At 38.7% G+C, this 27478-nt stretch overlaps 1 long non-coding RNA gene across 3 annotated transcripts; it reads right to left on the bottom strand.

The window, feature by feature from the left end:
• Positions 1-724: 724 nt before the first annotated feature.
• On the bottom strand, positions 725-27475 carry LOC122422030. 3 transcript variants are annotated; one of them, XR_006263707.1, is made up of 4 exons: positions 27294-27475; positions 26579-26648; positions 13212-13406; positions 725-3280 (listed from the first exon to the last, which is right to left on the bottom strand). It is a non-coding gene; the product is annotated as an uncharacterized LOC122422030 (long non-coding RNA). The 3 variants fall into 3 exon arrangements; XR_006263706.1 differs by lacking the exon at positions 26579-26648 and having other exon boundaries at positions 27294-27463; XR_006263705.1 differs by lacking the exons at positions 725-3280; positions 26579-26648 and having other exon boundaries at positions 13126-13406; positions 27294-27432.
• Between the last annotated feature and the right edge of the window lie 3 nt (positions 27476-27478).

A 27478-nucleotide genomic window follows, 5' to 3' on the forward strand; every position in this document is an offset into this window, starting at 1 on the left:
CCCTGCTTGTTTAACTTATCATGCGAAATGCCAGGGTGGATGAAGCACAAGCTGGAATCAAGACTGCTGGGAGAAATATCAATAACCTCAGATATGCAGATGACACCACCCTTATGGCAGAAAGCAAAGAACTAAAGAGCCTCTTGATGAAAGAGGGGAGTGAAAAAGTTGGCTTAAAACTCAACATTCAAAAAACTAAGATCATGGCATCCAGTCCCATTATTTCATGGCAAATAGATGGGGAAACAATGTAAACAGTGAGATTCTTTATTTTCTTGGGCTCCAAAATCACTGCAGATGGTGACTGCAGCCATAAAATTAAAAGACATTTGTTCCTTGAAAGAAAAGCCATGACCAACCTAGATAGCATATTAAAAAGCAGAGACATTACTTTGCTGACAAAGGTCCATCTAGTCAAAGCTATGGTTTTTCCAGTGGTTATGTATGGATGTGAGAGTTGTACTATAAAGAAAGCTAAGTGATGAAAAATTGATGCTTTTGAACTGTGGTGTTGGAGAAGACTCTTGAGAGTTCCTTGGACTGCAAGGAGATCCAACCAGTCCATCCTAAAGGAAATCTGTCCGGAATATTCATTGGAAGGACTGATGCTGAAACTAATATTTGGCCACCTGATGCAAAGAACTGACTCACTGGAAAAAGACCCTGATGCTGGGAAAGATTGAAGGCAGGAGGAGAAGGGGACGACAGAGGATGAGATGGTTGGATGGCATCACCAACTCAATGGACATGGGCTTGAGCAGGCTGTGGGAGTTGGTGACAGACAGGGAAGCCTGGAGTGCTGTGGGCCATGGTGTCTCAAAGAGTCAGACGCGACTGAGTGACTTAACTGAACTAAACTGCAGTAAAGACACATAGTACAGGGTATTTAATGGGTAGAGCTGACCTTAAGAAAAAAAATTTGAGGTTTCCCCTACAATTATTTATTAGAATGTAATAATAAAGTCATATATATATATATACACACACACACAAATACATAAGATGATGATAACATAATACTACAATAAAAAATACTTGATATAAACTTTATGCTAAGTTTACATATTAAATGTGGGAAAAGGTAAACTAATAAAATTAATATTTATGTGCTACTTGATTTTTATTTTTTTCTTTACAAATTAAATCACCTCTTGAAACAAATATAGAGCTGTTACAATTTAGGTTCTTTTATATTTGGCATAACTAACTGCTGTGTTCTATAGATAGTGACCAGCTTTCTCTACTAGAAACTTTAGGAGACCTTGTTCATTCTTTCACTGATGTCATTTCACTGATGGCCAGAAATAAGCAACTGTTATCTATGTCTGTTCTCATTTGCCTAAGGCAAAGCACTGTTTCATGTTACTAACAAGATCATAAACCTAAACATGACACAGGCTCTGGAATCACCTGGTAGTACTAAGCTGTAAGTGGGATCAAGGTGATCTGGACAACATTTATATTACTTTCTGTAGATTAATGAAATAAATCACAACATGAGGGAAAATATCTGGTAAAGAATTCAAATATTCTAGTTTGAGAAACACTGATATAGAGGTTATACAAACCCTTTTATCACATACCTAATGTTGAATTTGTTGAGTCTGACCTTGTGACTTTTTCCTTCACGGATTCCAGTTTATTCATCTAAAAAATATTTGACCACCTACTCAAAATATCAAGTGTCACAAGGTATAGAAGTTTCATATATACTAGGGATTAGAAATTTTTCAACTAAGATTTGTCACTGAGTGAAGTGGTGTTGGGAACTGAATGGAATGAGAAAAAATGGAGAGCTTGGCCAAGACAGGAAATTGGAAATAGGGTATTAGGTAAGAGGAACTCAGGATCAAAGGTGGTTTTTGTTATTCAGTCACTAAGTCATGTCTGACTGTGTGACCCCATGGGCTGCAGCTAGACTTCCCTGTCCTTCGCTATCTCCTGGAGTTTGCTCAAATTCTTGTCAATTGAATTGGCGATGCCATCCAACCATCTCATCCTCTGTTGCCCCCATCTCCTCCTCCCCTCAATCTTTCCCAGCATCAGGGTCTTTTCCAATGAGACAGAACAGAATGGCGAGATTAATCGATGGAGCCAGTTTCTTCACAAGACATGGCAGGAGGTCAAACAGTATTCGATTCTGTAAAAGGGATAAATGTATCTGGGCTTCCCAGACGGTGCTAGTGGTAAAGAATCCACCTGCCAAAGCAGCACATGCAAGAGATGCAGGTTTGATCCCTGGGTCAGGAAAATCCTCTGGAAAAGGGAATGGCAACGACTCCAGCATTCTGGCCTGAAAAATCCCATGGACAGAGGTACCTGGTGGGTTATAGTCTATGGGGTTGCAAAGAGTTGGACAAGCCTTAGCACTGCAAACATATCAGGGACTAGAGGCAAGAAGATTAGAATGGGTAAATAAATTTTAGGTGAGAGGCAGCAGGAGGCTAGCCGTTAATAATCAGTGTTCTCAGGTTTCTTGGTAAAAGAGGAAGGAGCGCTATGTAATGATTGAATTGGGCATGAGAAAAGGAGGTAAGTGTGGGATCACTGAAAAGGGAAACTAAAGAACCGAAGAAAGGGAAAAAAGGCCTCCTTAAGGGCCTAAGGTAGAAGACAATGAATTTGTCAGGGAAGTTTTCCATGTTATTGTATAATTGTTTTTAAAGTGTAAAATCAACAGTTCTCAAAAATTAGTGTTCATTCCCATCTCAAGAAACTCAAATGACAGAAAACTTTTTATTAAGAAAGAGGACGTGTAGAAAGGAGTGAGAGGCAGTTTACATTTAATCAAAATTCATTTAGTGGATACTTACTGAACATCTACTATGCATCAAGCTCTGAGCTTGGCTTGTAAAATTTACGTGGTTTTCATATTTTATTTTTCCTCCCCAGTAGTTCTTAAGTCTGTAAAACTAAGAAGGTGCCTGGGTTGAAATCTGAAGCCTTGTCCATTCAGATTATCATGTTCTTTCCATCTTCACTCCCCATTTCCACTCAGGATACCGCAGATGGTTCTGTGGGTATGCCTAGTGCTCATTAAACATGGTCTGAAAAACCAAAGATCTAATTTATATTAATACTGAAGCCTCATTATAAGAATAATAGTCACATGTAAAACAAATAATGCAGGAGACATGGGTTTGATACCTGGATTGGGAAGATCCCCTGGATAAGGAAATGTCAACCCACTCCAGTATTTTTGCCTGGGAAGTCCCATGAACAGAGGATCCTGGCAGGCTACACAGTCCATGGGTCACAAAAGTCAGACACGACTTAGCGACTAAACAACAAAAACAATATGAAGTTTATTAGAGATAAATGTAAAGACAGGCACTCAGATGAAGAGAATCTGGCCTAACAGCATGTGATAAAGACAACAGCAATATGCTTAGGGCTGCCCAAAGGACCTATACATTTTTACCATGAAAGATGTAACTAAGTTATGCAGAACAAAGCAGTTTCCTTTTTTAGCTCATCTCTCCTGGTCATATGAGAGTAGATTGTGTTTTTTAATAGCTTTATTGAAATATAGTTGATACAAACTAAACTGCATATAAAGTATGCAGTTCGAAAGCTGACATATGTATACACCTGTGAAATTATCACCAAAGTCAAAATGATGAGCGTATCCATCACTGCAAGTGTCCTTGCACTCCTGTGTAAACTCTCTTGTTCTTCCCATCCCTCAGCCACAGGAAACCCCTGGTCTGTTTTCTGCCACTGCTGATTAGTTTTTTCTAGAATTTTATTTAAATAGAGTCATAGAGTATGCCCTATTTTCTTCTCTCTGGCTTTTTACACGGGCATAATTGTTTTGAGATTTATCTATGTTTTGTCTCTTGATAGTTTTTTAAAAGTTGCTGAGTCATATTCCATTTTATGGATGTGCCACGATTATTTTATCCATTCTCCTGTGGACATCTGGGTTGTTTCCAGTTTTTGTCTATTACAAATACAACTGCTATGAACATTCTTGTATGACTGTTCATGTGGACATGTGCTTTCATTTCTCTTGAGTAAATAGCTAGAAGTGGAATCACTGGATCATATGGTAGGCATATGTTTAACTTTAAGAATCTGCCACACTTTCTCAGGTGACTATACCTTTTTACATTCCTTCCTGCTGTGTATGAGAGTTCCAATTCCTCCTGAATTCTTATGATTTGTCTTTAATCTTAGTCATTCTAATAGGTATGTAGTGGTATCTCATTGTCCTTTTAATCTGCATTTCCCTGGTGATGATGTTCAGCATCCTTTCATGTGCTGCTCTGCCATCCATATACCTTCTTTGAAGAAATGTCTATTTGCATTTTTTTGCCCACTGCTTGTTGGGTTCCTTTAGTCAGTATTTATTTACAGGCAACAGAGGTTAAACATTTACAGCAGCCAAGATTTTAGGAAGTAATAACCAAGTCATAACAAGGTAGCATATACATGGAAGAAAATGAAAAAGACTATTTTTATCAAGGACTTGACTTTGTGTGATGGTGGAATTTAAGAGTTCACTATATAAATCTGAGTATTAAATCTGTTTTAGCTTTAGCTAGCAGAACCACTTAACTCATATTGGTCAGTCCTCGTCCCTTCTTTAAGAGCATAGACAACAGTATGCTAGAGCTGGCTGACGCTGCCTTATGAGTGCTGATTTTAAAAGTTTTAAAACCTATGACTGATTCATGCTGATGTTTGGTAGAAACCAACATAATACTGTAATTATCCTTCAGTTTAAAAATAAATGAATTCAAAAAATAAAAAGTTTTAAGAATTTTTCAGAATTTAAACACAGCCATTATCAGAAATTAATTATATAAACTGAAAGTTATAGTAATATCCAATATTACTGAATAATAAATACTCAAAACTCATGTTCTTAGTTATTTTACTATTTCATTATTACCCATGTTTTTATGATTATGTCTGTTGTGTGCACATGAGGGAAATCTTATAATCTGATAGTCTACACCTCTTTCCACCTCTGTGTTCAGTGATGTCCCGTGTTAGCCTGAAGTAGAGTCACAGTGGGAGTATTTAACCCCACTGGAATTAGCAAACATCACAATCAGAACTTTTTTTTTAGCCCTGGAGAGCCTAGTTGTTAAACTTACAGCATACTGGTAAAGACCCTTCAAACTACACTAACTTTCTGTCCATGATGAATAATGAAGCTTCAGTTACATGGAGAATTCACCTTTGTGAAACAATTCCTCAAGAACAGATCAATATTTTTGTTACAGAACAAAGCTTACAACACCTATTTTCCTTGCTGCTCAGTCTTTTTCTTACTTCCAAGTTCCCTAAGGTTGAGAATGCCAAAGTTTGAGTAATGGGTAAGGAAGGGTGCTAATGGATTATTTTCGTGATCTGAAATAAAAAAATACATAACGTATATTTTGTGGAAGAATTACTACAAAAAATGTTAAATACAGAAAATTATAATGGGCAAAAAATAGGAAAGATAAACAGCTCTATATTACCAAATTTCTATTCATGTAGGAATAGAGGAAACTAGACTAAAATGAGAAGGAGCAAACCATAATACAAGAGGAAGTCCAAACTTAACCAAGACTCTGGATGCCATCAGAAATTTAGTTACGGACTTGGTAACACAGTACAGCAGTCTAGAGATGTCAAACTGGGCAGGAGAGGCAAATTCTTAAAGCACAAAAGATAATAAGTGACTGATACAGTTGGGTGTTCATTACAATTTATTGTTTTAAAGTTCTAGAGGGAGAAATTGATTAACATATACACATTATACTATGTATAAAATAGGGCTTCCCAGATGGTGCCAGTGGTAAAGAACAGCCTGCCAATGCAGGAGACAGACGCAGATTCAATCCCTGGGTCAGGAAGATCCCCTGGAGGAGGGCATGGCAACCCACTCCAGTACTCTTGCCTGGAGAATCCCATGGACAGAGGAGCCTGGCGGGCTACAGTCCACGGGGTCGCACAGAGTTACACATGAGTGAAACAACTTAGCACGTATGCACATGACATGGGTGTATAAAACAGACAGCTGATAAGGATCTACTGTACAGCCCAGGGAACTCAGTGCTGAGTAATGGCCTATACACGGGAAAAGAGTCTAAAGAACAGTAAACTTATGTATATATATAACTGACTCACTTTGCTGTACCACTGAAACTGACACATTATAAATCAACTGTACCCCAACTTAAAAAAAATTATGAAGAGAAACGAAGGATTTCAGAAGGAAGAGAAACCATCTTAAGTTTCAGGATCCAAATGAAAAGCGTGTACATTTCAAATATAAAAGAAACATATACATATGACTTCCAATAAGACATGTTTATGTCTCACATGGAATTCAAATAGAGGTTAAAGAAAATGTTTGCCTGGATTATGCTAAGGTACTAGCATGAAAACTTTGTAGAGTGATGTACATAAACAGTAACAGTTTGGTATTAAACTGAAAGGACCAAACAATCTTTAAGCCAGCCAATGCCCTATATAGTCACTTTACCAATGAACTGGACAAAATAAATCAAACTTTATCAAATTAATTGGTAGGTACAAACTTTTTTTGAAGTTAAAAATGAAGAGGAATACAAATTCCGAGGGAAATAACTTCTCTCTCTCTCCAGGAACTTAAAAATTTATGAAGGAGACTGAATGAAATGATCTCACATGAAAAATACCTAATAATACGTGAAACTAGTAAATGTAACCAACAACTACCTGCTGAACATTTCCACAATTAAAATTAAGTAAACCACTATTTTTTCACTAACCCTTTTCCTGATTTCCAAAATCAGCTCCTCTTCTAATTGACTTATTTAGATGAATGTATTTTCTAGTCTCCAAGATTCAGTATTGGAGTAACTTTTTTTCTTTTATCTTTCTTTTATCAGTCTCTGTGTTGGGCCTTCAAATGCATACATTTTAATACACATTTAAAAATATTTTCGCCATTATATTTGCATAACCACTCTGTGAGTAACGCAGAAGTTATAAACATTTCATCATTCTGTTGAAGGGCCTACAAGCTGACTGGCATGTAAACAGGAAGCAGAGTAAGAAGTTAAATTACTTGCCTAAGTTGACAGGCCCAGTAATTACAAGTCCTATGATCCTAATGTCAACATTCTTTTCATTACACTACGGTGCCTCCCATTAACTCATATTTGATCCATTACTCTAGATTTCTAGTGATTTTCTCTGCCTTTACTCTTACCTGTATGTTGCATATCAGTATCAGATTAAACACAGCTTTTATTGAAAGATAATAAAGAAGCTGCCAATGATTTCCTATTATACAGACAATATAGATCAGAATCTTATATCTGTTTCATACGTGAAACCTCACACTGGGCTTCTCTTGTTCCTTTGAACATAACCTTTAACTTTCCTGAGACTGCCTTTGCTTTTAGCAGTGTTTCCCTTCTCTGAGTTACATATCCCTGAATAACAATTATTGCAGGGACCTGAACATTTATCATATATATATGTATTATTTATATATAGTTTATAGACTAAGTATATGTATAACTACTACCTTGTGTGTTTTGATGGAGAGGGGGCAGGGAGCACCAGTAAAAGTTTTGACATTAAAAAAAAGTCTTCGCAACTGAAGTGTCCATCAGTGAATGAATGGTTAAAGAAGACGTGATATATATATATATATATATATATATATATATACACACACATTGGAATACTATTCATCCATAAAAAGAATGAAATCTTGCCATTTGCAAACAACACGGTTGGACTTGGAGGGTACTATGCTCAGTGAAATAGGTCAGAGACAAATACTGTATGATTCACTTATATGTTGAATATAAAAAATAAACTAGTGAATGTAACAAAAAAGAAACAGACTCACAGGTACAAAGAACAAACTAGTGGTTACTAGAGGGGACAGGGGTGGGGGAAGGGGCAAAATAGGAGTAGAGGGTCAAGAGATACAAACAACTAGGCATAAAATAAATCAGCTACAAGGATGTATTGTACAGCACAGGGAATATAGTTATTTTATTTATGATAACTATAAATTGACTATAACCTTTAAAAATTATGAATCACTGTGTTGTATATCTGAAACTGATACAATATTGTGCATCACCTATACCGCAATTGAAAAAAAAATGAGACCACTGCAGTTCCACTTCTGGTAATGAAGGACGATGGTTTTGATCATGTTTCTGCTGAGAACAACTAGGAAAGCTGAGACAAAACAAAGAAATGTATCTGTTTGAAGGCACTGGAACTCTCAAAAGTGAGGATTTCATGGCTAAGACCTAGTACAGGCAGACAGGTTGAAGAGGTGCTTACAGCCTCTCTGCTGGAGGCATCTGTCTCTTCCAGAAGCAACTAAGAGCTTTTGCAAGCTCACAGACCTAGGTGGGGGTAGAAGAGGAGAAAAACTGGAGTTGGGCTCACCAAGAAAGAGATAAGGACCTCACTCTTTCTGTTGAAATTCTAATGTGCTGTACCCTACAAGTCAGAGTGAGCCGAAAATAGACTGGAACTGAATCATCTCTGTTCTCAACTGGATTGCAGTGATCTGAGGATGCTAATGGCCCTCGCTACCTAATAGAAGTAAAAAAATCCTCTCTAAAAGAAAGTCATGCTATCCCAAACCTCAAAATATCTCTACAATTGTTTACATACAATATCTAGCACACATAAAACAATAATCAGGTATATGAGATGACATGACAAGATAGAGAAGCAACCATAGAAACAGGACTCACGGGGATTATGAAATGAAGACTTCAAAACAGTGTAATTACGGAGTTCCCTGGTGGTCCACTGGATAGGACTCAGTGCTTTTACTGAGGTGGCCCAGGTTCAATCCCTGGTTGGGGAGAACTAAGACCCCGCAAGATATGTAGCACAGCTCTCCCCCAAATTCCCCAAATTACTATGATTAATCTGTTCAGGAACTTAGAATATGAGTAAGAATGTGGAGAATGGAAACACAACCAAATGGAATTCTATTATTGAAAGATACAACAAAAATCCAGTGAATGGATTTAATAGCCAATTATATAGAGTTGAAGACAAAATTAGGGAACTGGAAGAAAATTCAGAAGAAACTGCAGACAGATTAACAAAAAGACTAAAAGATGAAAAATGGAAAAAATTTAAAAGATAGGAGATACAGAGTAAAAAAAAAAAGTCCAATGTAGGTATATAATTAAAACCCAGAAGAAGCATGAGAGACTGTAACAAAGTAATACTGAAAGAGATGTCTCAAATAAACAAAAAGCATCATGCTTTAGATTCAAGAAGCATTATAAACCTTTAAGGAAAAGGCAAAGAAAATAACACCTAAGCACTTCATATTAAAAGTGAACTATGCTAACTATGCTAAAAGTGAAAAATGCTAACTGCTGATATTCAAAGGGGGAAACATTGAGCATCCGTAGGTAAGAAAATTATTCTATCAAATGAATGACAGTAAGCTTTGCAACCAAATGATGCTATCTTTAGAGTATTAAAAGAAAACAGAATCATATTCAGATAATATAACTTTCAAAAGCTAAGACAATATAAAGGTATTTTCAAACTACCAGAAACTGAAAATTGGGCTTCTCTGGTGGCTCAGGTAAAGCATCTGCATTGCAGGAGACCTGGGTTCAATCCCTGGGTTAGGAAGATCGCCTGGAGAAGGGAGCAGCTACCCACTCCAGTATTCTGTCCTGGAGAATTCCATGGACTGTATGGGGTCACAAAGAATCTGACACAACTGACCGACTTTCACTTTCTTCACCTCTGCCTTGGAGGAAAAAGTAACCTTTGAGTAGAGAGAAATGTTCTCAGAGGGAAGTTCTTAGATTTTCAAAGGGATGAAGAACAGTAAAGAAAATATATGGGTAAATCCCAACAAATAATTACTTTACAAAACAATGCTGATTTATTATGGTGTTTAAAAACATACAGATTTTAACATTAACAACACATAAATTGAGAAGGGGGATAAAGTGGTCAAGGGTATTCACATTGTCCAGGAAGTGGATAAAGTACTTACGTATACTAGACTTTTTTTTATTATTATTATTTTTTGTTTGGCTGCCCTGGGTCTTAGTTGCGGCATGTGAATTCTGTATCAGCATGCAAACTCCTAGTTTCGCAAGTGGGGTCTAGTTCCCTGACCAGGCATCAAACCTGGGTCCCCAGCATTGGTCCTGCACCAGGATCAGCATTGATAAGTGCTGTTATCATTGATCGTTACAGCACTGACGTCTGTACCCCTGGACTACCAGAGAAGCCCCTACACTAGACTTTTAGATGTCAAGGATGCACATTCTAATTTCTAGAGCAGCTAAACAATAATAAAAAGACATGCAGGCCTCCTTGGTGGCTGAGCGGTAAAGAATCTGTCTGCCAGTGTAGGAGATGCAGGTTTGATCCCTGGGTCAGGAAGATCCCCTGGAAAGAAATGGCAACCCACTCCAGTATTCTTGCTTGGGAAATCCCATGGACGGAAGAGCCTGGTGTATTATAGTCCATGGGGCCACAAAACAGTCAGACATGACTTAGTGACTAAACAACAACAACAAAAAGACATATAACTAAAAGGAAAAGGGGAATAAATAAACCTGACGTATCACAAAGGATGAAGTAGAGAAAAAAGAGTGAAGAGCAGGGGAGACAAGAAACATTAGGATAGCAGCTTTAAAGCCCCATATATTGGTAATAACAAACTTAAATTGACTATCCCAATTAAAAGATAAGACTGCTGCCTTGGATTTATAAAGATACACCTTTAACCTGTTTTCAAGAGGTAAATATTAGAATACAGAAAAGTTTAAAGTGAAGAGATATGCAAAAACTAAAAGAAAGACTGCAACTATGCTAATATTCAAGAAACAATACAAGAGATATAAAGCTCACGTGTCAAGAGCCCTAACAGGAAACAAGTGACACCCTCAGGATTGATTGTTTTAAACAGAGGGACTAATTACAAATGTGTGTATAGGGTATAAGAGAATTACAAGGATAGTTCTGTAATCCAGGGCTAACAACAGGGGAACTGTACCTCTCTTAAGCTCCAAGAGACAGAAGGAATTAACCAAAGTCTTAAGGGAGAGAGAATTATCAAGAGTTCATCGTGAGAGAAGCAATGATCTTTGGTCAAGGTACACATTCAGTTCAGGGCAACCTCTAATGGAGGGAGCCAGGGGGAATATAAGCACTTATCTCAACTCTTTTCCACCATACACTCTCCTTCTATCAGCTACTGATCATGGGGTGGTATCAATTCAGTCACACTCTCATCTGAAGCCAAAAACGTTATCCACTCCAGACTTCTTCATATATGGTAAGGGAGAAAAGAAGTAAGTCACAAAACATAATTACAGTTTCATAAAACCAGTGTTTCAGCTGGTCATGAAGACTAGGTTCATGAGCATAAGCTGCTTTCTATCACCACCCATCTAGGTCTCTCTCACTCCTTGCTTGCACCTAAGCTGAATGGAATTCTTTACCAGATAAAAGTGAAGTCGCTCAGCCATGTCCAACGCTTTGCGACCCCATGGACTGTAGCCCACCAGGCTCCTCCATCCATGGAATTTTCCAGGCAAGAATACTGGAGTGGGTTGCCATTTCCTTCTCCAGGGGATCTTCCCGACCCAGGGATCAAACCCGGGTCTCCCGCATTGCAGGGAGACGCTTTACCGTCTGAGCCAGGGAAGGTGATCCAAAGATTCCCTCTTATAAGATGAATCCAAGTGGAGGTCCTTTTTGGGTTACCCTAGTTTTTTCATTGACTGTTGGCCAAGAGAATACTGGTGAATATCATACATTCCACTTAAGTCCTACTTACTCCACTGTGCAACAGCAACTGAAGCTCCCCCTTTGAAAAGGAGTCCTTCTCCTCTGTCAGCAGTGCTCCCCCCGCCCCCCGTGGTTAACGACAGGAAAAAGTCCTGCCGGCAAGCCATGTCCACCTCCAACTCATTGAAACCGTGTTTCCTAGACATTATTCCTCCCTTGAGTACTAAAACCTCCAAAGCCACTAAGACTGATGCTTCACGGACCAAAAAATTCCTCAAGTGGTTTACTAGGCATAATGAGAGAATGCAACACAGATGCGTATGTGTGTACACCAAAAGACATACACAACAATGTTCACAGAAGCTCTCCTAACAGCCAAAGAATGGAAACATCTCTAATGTCTATCAACAATACAACGGATAAATAAATGTAGTGTAAAGTAGAATACTGAATGTGGTATAGCAATGAAAATGAATGAATGAATGTTACCTTCTCCAGGTAACAACATGGATAAATCTTACAAAGTTAGATAAAAGAAGCCAGAAACTCAAGATACATTAAGTATTCAATTTATATAAAGATTAACCACTATCAAACCTAATCTTTGGTGTTAGAATTCAGGATGGTGATTACCCTTGGGAAGGATGAAGAGTAATGACTAAGAAGGGACATAGTTATTGATGTGGGTGGTGACTATAGTTACCTTCATTTTGTGATGTCATGCTAAACAACTATATTTGTGTTTTTCTATACATATGTTATGCTTCCATTAAAAAGCTTATTTAAAAAAATAATATAACTGTCAACTTGCATATAATGTATAATTTCTCTGGATGCTTTTGTTTTTCTGTATTTAATCAGTTTGACTATAACATGCATAGGTGTGACTTCATTGTAATTTTTCTGCTTGCAATTTCCTGAGCTTTGTAGATTTCTATGCTTTCCACCAAATTTGGAAAACATGCCACCTGAAATTTTTTACAAAATTAGTCATTCTGAAAAATAGAAGGACTACTCTCATATCCACTCTATACACCTTCTGGGGAAGGTAGCACCATATACTGATTATGGATTCTAAGCATGTACTACATTGTTTAGGCCAGCATCCCTAATTTGCAGGTTATTGTATCATAACTGGCCAGTTTTCCAATTTCTTCTGAGTTCTCCTCTAGCCTGTCAACTCATAAGCCAGTGACAATGAACCAGTACATACCCTGACCTCAGGCCGTATCTCCTAACGTTATTCCCTACGGAAAGATTTCCCTTTACAGTATGTGTTAGTGCCGCTAATGAGTGGTGGTTTACTGACCATTCACATCCAGCTGTGGCCAGCTCACGGCAGATCCTTTCAAGAATGAATAGGACCCACACTTTTTTCTCTTCCATTAACTGGTCAGAAGGAACTCCTCCTGAAGCCAGTTTATACGGGTTGGGGAGAAACGCTGAAGGGGCAGGGTCAGGACTACCTGCTCGTTTAGTCCCGCCGCAGCCAGTCCCCAGTCTAACAGGGGGCGGACTGCTCTGTGCTCATCCAGCTGTGCGGTCTTGGGAATCAGACAACGTCAGCTCACGGTGGGTGGTGTGATTACTCATGCGGTCACTTGATGTCCCATGGTCAGGTGTTCCATCCTACCAGGTAGCAGGAGCAAATCTGGAGCTGCCTTTCAAAGAAACAAAACAAAATGTTGGCGGAGGAAGATATGTCCTTATTCCCAAACCAAAGTGTCTGTGTCATAATTCCCCTATGGGAACTTATCTAAGCCTTCATTTAATATCTCTTACCATGTGAACTTAACAGTACCATTGGACCTGCCTAATCACAAGGCGCCCCCTCAAAACTTGCAGTCTTACAGTTACCCAGAAAAGAGGTTAGAGCAGGTCACCCAAATGTGCTTTATTTTGTTGCCTCCAGAACCCCAAAAAGTCTGCTACACCTTTTCCCCTTTCTCTTTGTTGTAGTGGTAGGAAACACAACTACTCATCACTTATTTGAATGGATATTCAAACATATCTCGGGCCACTGCAACCCTAGAAACTTGGTGCAGTCCTGGGTTTATCGCTGCATCTTCTGGCAGGCATATGTCTTATGAGATCATGCAGAATGCTTGCTACTCCTTTCTCATTAGGTTCATTTAACATAATTTCATTGCTATAATAGACTAGTATGATATTCTATGGCACAGTGATATGATCAAGGTCCCTTTATGCCACAGAAACAACAGGGATGTTGACACAGCCCTGAGACACGACAGTTAGAGTTGACTGTTGTCCCTGTCATTTAAGTGCAATATGCTTTTGATTTTCTTTACTGATTAGAAAGGAGGTGGGAGTGGGGGGCAGAGCGCATTTCCAGATCAGTACCTAAGTATCATGGCAAAGTCTGGATTAATTTCTCCCAATGAAGAGACCACAGCTGGAACAACTGCAGTTGCCCCCCATCCCCACCCCACACCTGATTAAGCTCTGCAATAATCCACTGTCATCTTTCACTACCCATCTGGTTTTTACACTGTCATCTCCATGATCCATCTGGTGATCACACTACTGCTGCTGCTGCTAAGTCGCTTCAGTCGTGTCCGACTCTGTGCGACCCCATAGACAGCAGCCCACCAGGCTCCGCCGTCCCTGGGATTCTCCAGGCAAGAACACTGGAGCGGGTTGCCATTTCCTTCTCCAATGCATGAAAGTGAAAAGTGAAAGTGAAGTCGCTCAGTCACATCTGACTCTTAGCGACTCCATGGACTGCATGCAGCCTACCAGGCTCCTCCGTCCATGGGATTTTCCAGGCAAGAGTACTGGAGTGGGGTGCCATCGCCTTCTCTGGGTGATCGCACAGGGAATTTAAATGGGAATATGGTACCAGCTGCCATGCCAGGACAGGGGCACTAACTTCTATACTGCTTTTCTTTTACTGTCTTGAGAGGGACTGGTAACAATCAGTTCTGAACTTCTATCTAGTCCTACCTACAATAACAACACTCACTCCATTGGTCAGGAAATTAAAATGAAGATTGTTTCAGTTATTAAAACGTATTTATTCTTACCACATATCTGGGGTTGGAGAAGTAACCACTATGGGTCTCTCTGGGCTGTTAGCCAGACTCAGGCCAGGACTCCATGTGTCACTCGACTTTCTTGGGGGCCCCTATTCTAACCAATAAATAGCCACTGGAGAAGGATTAGGGCAATGATTCCCTAACTTGCTCAATGGAATTACTGGGGGAGCTTAAAAAATACAAAAAAAGGCCTGTCTCTCACTCCCAGAAATTATGAGTTAACTGGCCTGGGGTATATCCTTGGCTTTAGAATTCTAAGGTGTTCTTATGTCCAGACAAGCTTGGGAACCACTGGGTCTGGGGAAGATCAACGGTCATACCGCTGTGGCTGCACTGCAGGGTTCTTCCTTGAAGGGACCAAATCTCTCCCCATCAAGAAGCACCAAGTCTGTGTCTTGGATGAGATGCTTCAAATTTAACTCCTCAGGTTCTCACTGGTCAAAACAGCAAGATCTTTGTGTAGGCCATCATTTGCCAGAGCAAGCTGCATACTCCTCTGACAGGCATGCTATGTCGGGATTTGCCTGGAGGAACTGGGAGGTGGGGAGGGTAAATTCTGAGAACAGTAGGAATCAACTTATGAGAGAGCTGCCCCAAAGCTTCATTCTTGTCTGCCCAACTATCCCCATTTGATGTCTCAAGGCTCCACTCCTTCCTCATCAATGCTAACCTTAGTGTAAGAAAACTGGCAGAACTGAGCATTTAATTGGTACTACAAATCTACTTTATCTGCCCACTGTCCATAGGGTCGCACAGAGTTGGTCATAACTGAAACAACTTAGCACACACGCACGCACACACAGCCCCAAAGTAGAAACAGCTCAAATAGCTACAACAGAATGGACAGAGACAGCTTATCCACAAATGGAATATAACAATGAACATGAACAAACTACTTCTACAAACAACTTAGATAAACCTTACAAATACAATGGTGAAATACACATATAATTTCATTCATGTATGATTCAAAACGAATCTATGGTTATACGTTAGGATGAGTGGTTACATCTGGGGAGGTTGGGCAGTATAATTACTGGGATGTCACATAAGAGGTTTCTATGTAACTTGTAATATTCTATTCCCTGGGTGGTGGATAGAGGGATATTTTTACTTATGACAGATACTGCACTTATTTCTGCAGTATGCTGTATTTCAGTTTTTTAAAACGGTAGTCCTAATAAGACTGGGAACTACCAGTTATGCCTACTTGCCCCTCTCCATCAATTCAAACACTTCCTTCAAGGCCTGGTTCAGTTCCACAACTGACTTGAAGCCCAACCACTTCAGCTAGAAATTACTTATCTTTCTGCTTGGTTTTGATTACATCTCCTGGGAGATAGTGTAATATAGGAGAAATGGTACAGGCCAAGGGACTTGGGCTTTAATCTGTAAAGCAATCAATAATAAGTAAGAGAGCGATGTGATATTTGTATCTGCACACCATGAATCTGCTTAACTATACTTATTTATATTTGACTATGTGGACAGACAAAAATTTACATATACATTTAAGTGTAAATGTAAGTATAAAATGTCGTATGTTTGATTGTTGCAATATTTGTTCCCAGTGTATCATGCCTCTTTTGTCTGTGCCTCTTTGCAATGTGCCTTTGCCACTTTTATTTTCCCACTTCTTGAATCTAGGCTAGCCTTCCTTGTGCCTTATCTCGAGCACCGAATGCAGTGGCTGTGACGTGGTGTAACTTCTGTGGATGAGGCCTTGCAGCTTCCTTTTTCACCTTCTGGAACACTGCCCTGGGCCTCTATGCTGTGAATAAGTCTGGAATGAAAGACCATGTGAAGAGAGCCATGTGAATGAGCCCAGAAGAAACAGAAAAACTTTCTACTCAAGATACAGAGTAGTGAGAAATAATAAATCATTATTGACGTTAGCCATTAAATTTCTGGTTGACTTGTAATGCAGGAAGATAGCCTAGTCTGCTGTGGCAGAGATTGCTACTGTCTCTCAGTGTCCTTTCTTCCTCTTCTTTTAGTATTACAACTCCCAAGTTCTGACTTAGTACCTTGCCATATAGGCAAGGACTCTATTTCCTAGCCTCCCTTGCAGGTCTGGCCATGCGACTACATTTTTGCCAAAAGAGGAAATGATAGCTGCAACTTCTGTGACATGCCCTTAAAAAGAAGAGGTATACTGTTTTTCCATTTCCCATTCCCAGATATATCTTGGCAGGAGGTGAAACAACCATCTTAGGCCATGAAATAGAAGCCACATATTGAGTATAGTAGATTAACAAGCTAGAATGAGGGTGGATCCCTAACACCTGATGCTGCTGTATCAATTGTGAACTGATTATCTCTGAAATGTTACAAGAGAAAAAAATAAACTTTCATCTTAAGTTATTATTATGTTGGCTTTTAAGCAATCAAACCTATATCCCAAGTAATATGTATTTTCCATTATTTCCCCCATATAGTTATATACAAATACACATGTGTATATATATAGATCTACAAATATAAATATTTTGAGTGTAAACATACATACACACAAATATGCCAACATTTATGTGTGCTGCTGCTGCTGCTGATTTATAGACTGGGATCACATTATACACACTTTTCTTCATCTTGCTATTTCTCATTTAGCAGTAGTATCTTGTGGAAATCACAATTCAACTCATACTGCTTTAATTTATTCCTTTTGTTGGATACAAAAACTGTAATTCACTCAACCATTTTCCTATTAATGAGCTTTCACTTTGCTACTTGTTTTTAGATACTATGGATGATGCTACAATGAATATTCTTATAGATAGATCCTTACATATTTTAAGGGCTTCCCTTGTAACTCAGCTGGTAAAGAATCCGCCTGCAATGCAGGAGACCCTGGTTTGATTCATGGGTAGGGAAGATCTGCTGCAGAAGGGATAGGCTACCCACTTCAGTATTCTTGGCTTCCCTGGTGGCTCAGCTGGCAAAGAATCTGCCCACAATGCAGGAGACCTGGGTTCGATCCCTGGGTTGGGAAGATCCCCTGGAGAAGGGAACGGCTACTCACTCCAGTAGAATTCCAGTAGAATACATGAACTGTATATCCATGCAGTCACAGAGTTGGACTCTGAGTGACTTTCACTTACATATTTTATACCTATTGGACAGATTCCCAAGAAAGATATAGCTAGCACAAAAGATATTTCTGGTTTAAAACATTTTAACACAGGTTGCCAGACTGTTTTGCAAACAGGTTGAAAAAGTTCACATTTACATCAGCATGCATGCATGCTAAGTCACTTCAGTCAAGTCCATCTCTTTGTGACCCTATGGACTGTGACCCGCCAGGCTCCTCTGTCCATGGGGATTCTCCAGGCAAGAATACTGGAGCTGGTTGTCGTGCCCTCCTCCAGGGGATCTTCCTAACTCAGGGATCAAACTCGCATCCTTATGTCCCCTGCACTGGCAGGCGGATTCTTTATCATAGCGCCGCCTGGGAAGCCCACTTATACCAGCGCCGTATAACAGAACTTTTCACTCGGATCCCTCCTACTGGCAACAGGTGCTATTGGTCATTTAACATTTGCCCAGTCTGAAAATATTCTCACTTAATTTCATAATAGGAGAAATGCACGGTAAAACTACACTAAGATTAAACATTTTCATGTATCAATCCCACATCCAGAAGTTCAATAACATACTCTAATGAAAATGCTGTGGTGCACTCTTACTTGTTTATATAACACAGGGAAATCTGGCAATATCTAGCAAAATCACACATACATACAAACCCTCTGATGGAACAATCTTATTTCTGTGAAATCTTGAACATGAGAGACAAAAGTATACACAGTATTATCCATTACCACATTGTTTTCAAAAGCGAAAGACTGAAATCAAAGCAAATATCCATCGTAAAGGGTTGGTAAAATAAATTCTGGCTCTCCTGTAGTGGAATATATTCACAGTGGAATACTATGCAGCTTTTAAAAGGATGAGGACTCTCATTATGAGCTACTTAAATAACTGAGTTATCAAATATAGCACATTATAACCTTTTTTTTTTTCCCTCCTTTATTTTTTTTCAGTGGGTTTTGTCATACATTGATATGAATCAGCCATAGATTTACACGTATTCCCCATCCCGATCCCCCCTCCCACCTCCCTCTCCACCCGATTCCTCTGGGTCTTCCCAGTGCACCAGGCCCGAGCACTTGTCTCATGCATCCCACCTGGGCTGGTGATCTGTTTCACCATAGATAATATACATGCTGTTCTTTCACAACATCCCACCCTCACCTTCTCCCACAGAGTTCAAAAGTCTGTTCTGTACTTCTGTGTCTCTTTTTCTGTTTTGCATATAGGGTTATCGTTACCATCTTTCTAAATTCCATATATATGTGTTAGTATGCTGTAATGTTCTTTATCTTTCTGGCTTACTTCACTCTGTATAATGGGCTCCAGTTTCATCCATCTCATTAGAACTGATTCAAATGAATTCTTTTTAACAGGCTGAGTAATATTCCATGGTGTATATGTACCACAGCTTCCTTATCCATTCATCTGCTGATGGGCATCTAGGTTGCTTCCATGTCCTGGCTATTATAAACAGTGCTGCGATGAACATTGGGGTGCACGTGTCTCTTTCAGATCTGGTTTCCTCAGTGTGTATGCCCAGAAGTGGGATTGCTGGGTCATATGGCAGTTCTATTTCCAGTTTTTTAAGAAATCTCCACACTGTTTTCCATAGTGGCTGTACTACTTTGCATTCCCACCAACAGTGTAAGAGGGTTCCCTTTTCTCCACACCCTCTCCAGCATTTATTGCTTGTAGACTTTTGGATAGCAGCCATCCTGACTGGCGTGTAATGGTACCTCATTGTGGTTTTGACTTGCATTTCTCTGATAATCAGTGATGAGTTTTCATGTGTTTGTTAGCTATCTGTATGTCTTCTTTGGAGAAATGTCTGTTTAGATCTTTGGCCCATTTTTTGATTGGGTCATTTATTTTTCTGGAATTGAGCTGCAGGAGTTGCTTGTATATTTTAAAGGTTAATCCTTTGTCTGTTGCTTCGTTTGCTATTATTTTCTCCCATTCTGAGGGCCTAGACAGCATTTTAAAAAGCAGATACATCACTTTGCCTACAAAAGTCCGTATAGTCAAAGCTGTGGTTTTTCCAGTTGTCATGTATGGATGTGAGAGGTGGACCATAAGGAAGGCTGAGCACTGAAGAACTGATGTTTTTGAACTGTGGTGCTAGAGAAGACTCTTAAACTTGTATAAAAAAGCTATGGGAAATACATGAGAAACTAATAAAGTGGTTTTTTTGGAGACAGGTAGTATTGACACAGTAAATGGGTGGATGAGAGATAAGTGGGGGGAAGCTTCAATTCAAAACATAAATATCTATCTATCTAGATACACACACACACATACACACACATTACCATTTGAATGAATTACTCCTCAAAAAGAAAAATAGTTCTAGTATTTCCCAAGTTTCCTCTAGAGTCAATTCACCTATCTGATCCTTTCCTCAACTGTAGAACAGGGATAAGATCTGCTTCACAATGATTTGTTAAGCACTAAAGCAGGTCTGTGCTTAGCCAAGAGCCTGTCACACAATAGGCACCTAATAAAACTAGTTAGCTAATGGTTTGCCAATCTGTTATAAAGGGCTGAATTTGGCATCTCATTACTTTTACTTGCATCATCCTGATTTCTTCTGATTTTGAGCAACTTTTCACATGTGGATTTATTCTTTGCTGAATTCATAGTCTTTGCCCACCCATTTTCTAGAGAATTGCTTGTTCCCTTGATGTGACTTTTTTAAAGAGCTCTTTTAATATTAAAGATGTTAAACCTCATCATATATATTTTTTAAAATTTAGTCTCTATTAATTTTAACTATGTTTATATCTTTTTGCATACAAGTTATTTTTTATACTGACAAATGTCTATCTTTCTAAAGAAGAACATGTGTTCTGCTGCTGCTGTGTAAAATATTCCATAACTATCAATTAGATCCAACTGACTGACGGTGCTACACCGATCAACTACTGAATACATACTCACTGACTTTCTGCCTGCTAGATCTATTGCTTATTAAAGGAGGGGTGATGAAGTCTCCAGCTATAATAGTGCATTTATCTGTTTCTCCTTGCAGTTCTATCAGGTTTTGCCTTAGCTCCTTTAATGCTCTATTGTCAGACATACGCACATTAAAGGCTGGCGTATCTTTCTGAAGCACTGACCTCTTTATGTAATGCCCTTTCCTATCGCTGATAGTTTTCCTTGTTTTGAAGTCTGTTTTGTCTGAATATAGCGGCTACAGTTTTCTTTTGATTAGTATTAGATAGTATCAGTATTAGATTAGTATTAGCATAGTAGATCCTTCTCCTTTCTTTTACTTTAACCTGTCTGTGTCTTTATATTTAAAGTGGATTTCTTGGGACTTCCCTGGCAGTTCAGTGGTTAAGACTCCAAGCTTCCAGTGCAGGGAGCATGCCACAGCTAGGGAAAAGCCTTTGTGCCACAACTAGGGAAGCCGGAGCGCATGCCACAACTAAGACCCGATGCCGCCAAATAAATAAGATTACAGTAAGCATGGAGTTTCTAAGGCAAAAAGGTGGCTTCTAAAAAAACTTCAAAGATCTATTTGGAATAAAGCTCTTTATTATGTCTGCATACATAGACTTTGTATCTATTTTTTTAAACAAAGTAATGTATTTTATTTAAGCCACTGTTATTTTGATCTCTATATGTTTATTAGTTATAGCTGTGTCCAAATCTTTACGACCCCATGGATTGTAGCCTGCCAGGCTCCTCTGTCCATGGACTTCTCCAGGCAAGAATACTAGAGTGGTTTGCCATTTCCTTCTCCAGTATTTACTTTTAAATTATAATCTTTTCCTAGTAAATGACTGCAAAAGTGGCATCTCAATACACACTCAGAGAATTATAGGATAGAAAGCCTTTTTTTCCAAGTTCACTCCAGGAATTTTCTATTAGGTGCTTGTGTATATTCCTTGTTTTAAGCACCAGAAATATTACGGAAAATGATTTTTAAAGTTTTACCATTTGTTATTAACTTTAAAATACCAGTTTTGTTTCTCTAGTTTTGCTTTTAGGGCCAGTTTGCTGCATTTCCTCTTAACGCTGTGGGTAAGGCAGGGCAGTTAAAATGTGGTTCCTCAAAAGAAAGGGGAAGTATAAAAACGCCAAACACCAAAATAAAAATCCTCTTTTAAAAAAAGTTTTGTTTATCCCTTAAACTTTTTTTTAACACATAAACTGACAGATTTAAATAATTTTTCAAAAAAGATCTGCTTAGTTGTTCATGCACTAATCATTAATTTGAGCCCAGGAGGTGAAGGCTCTTCTCAGTCTATTCAAACGTATTAGGTATCCCATTAACTTCATCTTACTGTTCCAGTCTATCTGCAGTTCCTTTTACTTTTCTTTTACTTTGGGCTTATTTCCTTGATCACATGTCCTACTTCTTCTTGGTCTGTCATGTAACTGGTACACATCCTTCATTAGTTTCTTTAGAAAAGATGTGTGAACTGCATATTTGAGACCTTTTAGGACTGAAAATAATTTCTTTTAGCCTTGTATCTGAGTAACAGCATGGCCTGTATAGAACTCTAAATTATAAGTAATTTTCCTTCAGAATTTTGGAGCTTTGTTCCATTACCCTTTTGCTTCCAGAGTTGTTATTGAGAAGTTTAACACATTCATCTTTGTATCACATGAAATCTGTTTTCTTTCTCTAGAAACTTGAACAATCTACTCTTTGTCTATTTGTTATCTTTACAGAGTAGAGAAAGGCGGGAGACACACAGGGAAAAAAGCTCCAGAAATCAGCATGGTGTCCCCTTAAGCATTTTACACTCAGAGCAATCTTAATTACCCACCCCCCACAAGAGCCACATGTGATTAGCATTGGCGCCATCATACACACTGCGCGGCCTGAGGGCAGCCGCTGTAAAAAGCAAAACAAGGTGAGGCTACGAGAAAAAAAGATGTGTTAATGGGGATGTAAAAATAATAACTATGATGAAGATAAATGCTAACACTATTGTGCCCGTCTATGTGCCGGGTACTGTTTCAATGGCTTCATATATATTAACTCACTGAATTAGTACATACAATACAACCTTAAGAGGTAAGTGTTATCTTCATTTTACAGGTTAGATAATCTACCCTGGCACAGCCAGAATTCTAGTCCAAATAGTCTAGCTCCAGAATCTTGTGATCTTAACTATTATGCAGTACTACTTTCCGGTAGTAGATAGTAGTCAGTTTTTTCTCTTTATTATTATACTGTTTTAAAATATTTTTTCTTGATAAAATAAAAAGTTGGCAAACCCATGTTTACTTCCTTAATTTAAAAATGTATTGATTGGTGAAATGGGAAAACCTGGAAATCACCAATTTATAGGACCATAGAGAGAGAGAAAATGAAAATTTGAGGGAAGATAACTGATGGAACAAGGTCTTAGAAGATCAGTTCTAGAACACAGGGAGCTGGTAGACCTGAAGGACTGGGAAGATGCTAAGTACAAGGGGAATTACAGCCACATTCAGAGATGATGGTGAGGAAAAAGTCTCTGGTAACTAAAAATCAAGGTCATCTGAGCACAAAATAAGACTGGTAGTATCAACTTAGAAGGCTTAATAAGTAAATAATATAGAATGGTGAAGATTTGGATCAACTTTTGTGAGGAATGGGGAAAAAAAAAATAAGGCCAGGAATGAACTGACAGACTAGAAAAACAGAAATGGTTTCAACACTAAATATATTGAAGAAGCCAAAGAATAAGGTTAGAGGGAGTAACAGAGTGGACAATGTATAAACAAATATAGCAAGTTGTGGTTAGAAGATAGGATTTCTGAATTTAAGATCTCAAAGCCAGAATAAATGCTCATTCGTTGATGATGATGATACTGACGATAATAACCATTTATTAAGCACACACACTAAAAAAAAATTGATTAAATCTAGTCATAACAATGATTAGTATCAGCATATTACAGAGGAGAAACTGAGGTCCTAGTGTATTTCCAGCAACATTCAAGTTTTTCATAAAACTTAATAAAATGACTCTGAAATTCATATACAGCAGCAAAGAATCTGGCATTCCCAAGGAAATAGGTAAATATTAACCATTGTTAATATCTTGCTGGGTATTAACACTTATAATAAAGCTGTAGCAATTATGATAGTGTGGTAATATAATAAATGTCATACAAATTGACCAATGGAAAAGAAAAAACAGTCCATGGATGTGTGGAAACCTGATTTGAAATCAATGACATTACAAACTATAAAAGAAAAGTCACACTATTTAATAGTTGCTGCTAGAACAATTAGTTGTTTATATATAAAATAAATTAGATCTCTACCATATGCACAAAAATAGTAGGTTGATTTAAAAAACAAAATATGAAGAATAAAAGTTTACAATTTTTAGCAAAAAGATGAATATCTTTGTGATTCTGAGGTAGGAAATGACTTCTTTTCTTTAGGAGAGGGTTTCTTAAATCAGATACCCAAAGCAAAAAATATACAGGAAAAGATGAATAAATCTGATTCATTCAAACTAAATTTCAGTGTAAGAAAAGACACCATAACAAAGGCCAGAGAAAAGGCATGAGCTGGAAGATGACAGACAACTAATACATCCTACAATGTATTATTACCCAAAAAACATAAATCAATGAAAAAGATGAGCAAAGCAATAGATAAATGGACAAAGATGCCCAAAGATGTCCAGGAGGCATTTGGGATTAGTACTAGAGAATCTGGGCTGGAAATAGAGATTTGGGCTGTATCAACTTACTTATCATATATGAATTCACAGAACTAGATGAGTTTCTAGGACAGCATGTAAGGCAAGCAGAAATCTGGGCCTAGCTAGGACATAAAGCAAGCAAAGGATTATCAATCCTCACTCTTCCCCTATCCAACCTGGGGCTATACAGTGTGAGGGATCCTAGTTCCCCAACCAGAGAGGGAACCCATGCCCCCTGCAGTGGAAGCACAGAGTCTCAGCCACTGGACCACCAGGGAAGTCTGCTCACTCAAATTCTTACTACTACTAACTGCTTTAACCTCATCCACATACTATTTTGTCTGGCTTTTTCTGATCATAACGTTAAGTCTTTTAAAGATGAGGTCTAAATATAAGAAATAAACACTTATATAATAAAACCAGATTTTGGGATATCCCTGGTCCAGTGGTTAAGACTCCGAGTTTCTGTAGGGGGTGTGGGTCTCATCTCTGGTTGGGGATCCCTCACGCCATGTGACATGGCCAAATTAATTAATTAAAAAAACCCCACATTTTGTTGGGTATTACATCAGAAGATGATACTGGGAACGATTAAGAGCAAGAGGAGAACGGGGCGACAGAGGATGAGATGGTTGGATGGCATCACCAACTCAATGGAGATGAGTTTGAGCAAACTCCAGGAGACAGTGAAGGACAGGAAAGCCTGGTATGTTGCAGTTCATGGGGTCACAGAGTTGGAGGTGACTTAGCAACTTAACAACAACATCAGAAGGTGGTCAGATAAGTCTGCCACTTCTGTGTGGCAGAATTACCTTCAGCTCCTCTACTTTATGTAGAGGACAGGGTAGTGGAAATGAAATGCAAATTAAAAAATAAAGCAAAACAGGACTTAAAATTTAAAGCAAAGGGAATCTAAGAAAATGTTCCTTAAAATGCACAGTAAGGGTTTTTTAATTGGTGGGGTTAGGAATTATCTCCTTTTATACATTATATATATGTATATAATTATTTAATCCATCAGAAATGGCTAATGTATGTCTACACATCTTGACATTTTAAGACAAAAAAAGAAAAATGCTTCATCCAGATAGACTTCTATTCCCTGCATTTCTTCTACTTGGAAATAGCAGAACAGCTATCCACTGCTCAAAGAAGTCAGTCACAAAAGAACTACATAGAGGATAATTTAACTACATAGAGGGTAATTTCTTTTATATGATGTAAAAACATGTAAAGCAAGAATAGTGGTGGTGGTGGTAAGGGGATGTGATTAGTAGGGACATAGAAAGACTCTATGGTACGTTTGGTGTATTCTGCATATGTGGATCTGGGTGTTGGTTACATTGAATTGGTCATTTGGCACTTGAGCATTTTATTATATACCTCTAAACTGAGCTATACATTTTTTAATCCTTTAAAGAAAATCTTCCTAGAGGCCTTAGGGCTCTCACTCAACACAGCTTGCTTTGCTTCAGTCAAGACAACAAAGCCTCTAAATAAGAAACGAATATTTACTGTCCTTCTCTAAGCTTTTCTTCCCTTAATGGCCCCACTCCCTCAAACCACCCTGCCTCAACCACCTCCCAAAAGAACAGTCTTAAGGACAAGGACGTTGAAATCATCATTTTCAGGATAAACAAGCTCCAGGGTCCTTCTTCCACTAAATCAAAAGTAAGCTCCAGGAGTAAACTGAAAGGAATCTGAATGTAAACACCAACCTTTCAATCATCACTTTGTATATGATCTTCTATACCACCCTAGCTCATGAACATGAATCTGTATCTAAACATCTTGGTAGAAATTTCCATTATAATTTTACTTCGACAATTTTTGACCAGGGTAAAATGACAGAAAATCAATTTATCTAGATTTCAATTAATTCTCTTACTGATGATTATTTTTTTAGTGAAGGACGATAACAAATATTAAATTTCAACAGTCCAGAGAATGAAAAGTTGCTTAAAAAAATTCCTCCCCTTTTCACTTTAGGATGAAATACCAAGAGAAAAATTTTTAAAAACTTACATATTAACAATTGGTTGTTACATTTTAAGTCATACAAGGTGAAATGCTGGACCTTGTGCAGTTCGTTCTTCTATGTTGTTGGTCAAGCAGGGTTCAGAAAGGAAATGAGGCTGGGTTATTAAGATACAAATACACAACATGCAATCAGCAAGTGCTTTACTTCTGATATTTTACTATACAAACATGAAACAAAGTCATGTCAAGGAAGGTGCTTCAAGGGACTGACGCTCTCTCCTTTCGCTCTTTATTTTTTCGGTGTTAATAAACCTAAATAAAAATTAAAGATCTCCAAGGATACTTTAGTTTCTAGCAGAAGCCCTGCAACATGAAATAAAGGAAACCCTAAATCTTCATATTCTTTTACCACTTTCCCAGTTTTAGTTAACCGGGGGAAAAAAAAAGTTAATCTGCAGAAGAATTATCTACTGAAAACAGATATCTAAGTAAGGACTCTACCGGGTCTGGTCTGAGTCAAGGCCTCGGAGCAGGATGGCACTAAATAGCCAAAGGGCAAGGCTGTGAGCAATGCCGAGTTTAGGCATCTTCATTATTTAAAAAAAGCCAGATTTGTGGAGGGGAGAGAGAGAAATCAGGCACCGCGGGGGTGCGGGGGAAGGGTGCTCTAAGGAGACTTTGCAATTCTGGGGTCGTGGCTGGGAAGAAGAGGCCGAGACAAGAGGGCCCGAGGTAAAGAGTGACGCCAGGAGAAACTCACTTTTGAAAGGCACCTTCCGGTTACAAAGCACTCTCACGTGCTTGACCTCCTCGGACACAGTCTCCGGACGTGAAAAGCCCACCGTGAAGGCCCTCTTCCACCTCAAGACTCAGAGGCGGGCCCCGCTGCCCCACGGCCGCCAGCGCCGCTTCGGCCTCCGCGGGGCGCGCACGTCACCCGCCCGC

Source organism: Cervus canadensis, chromosome 19, assembly GCF_019320065.1.
Source record: "Cervus canadensis isolate Bull #8, Minnesota chromosome 19, ASM1932006v1, whole genome shotgun sequence".
Taxonomy (NCBI): Eukaryota; Metazoa; Chordata; class Mammalia; order Artiodactyla; family Cervidae; genus Cervus; species Cervus canadensis.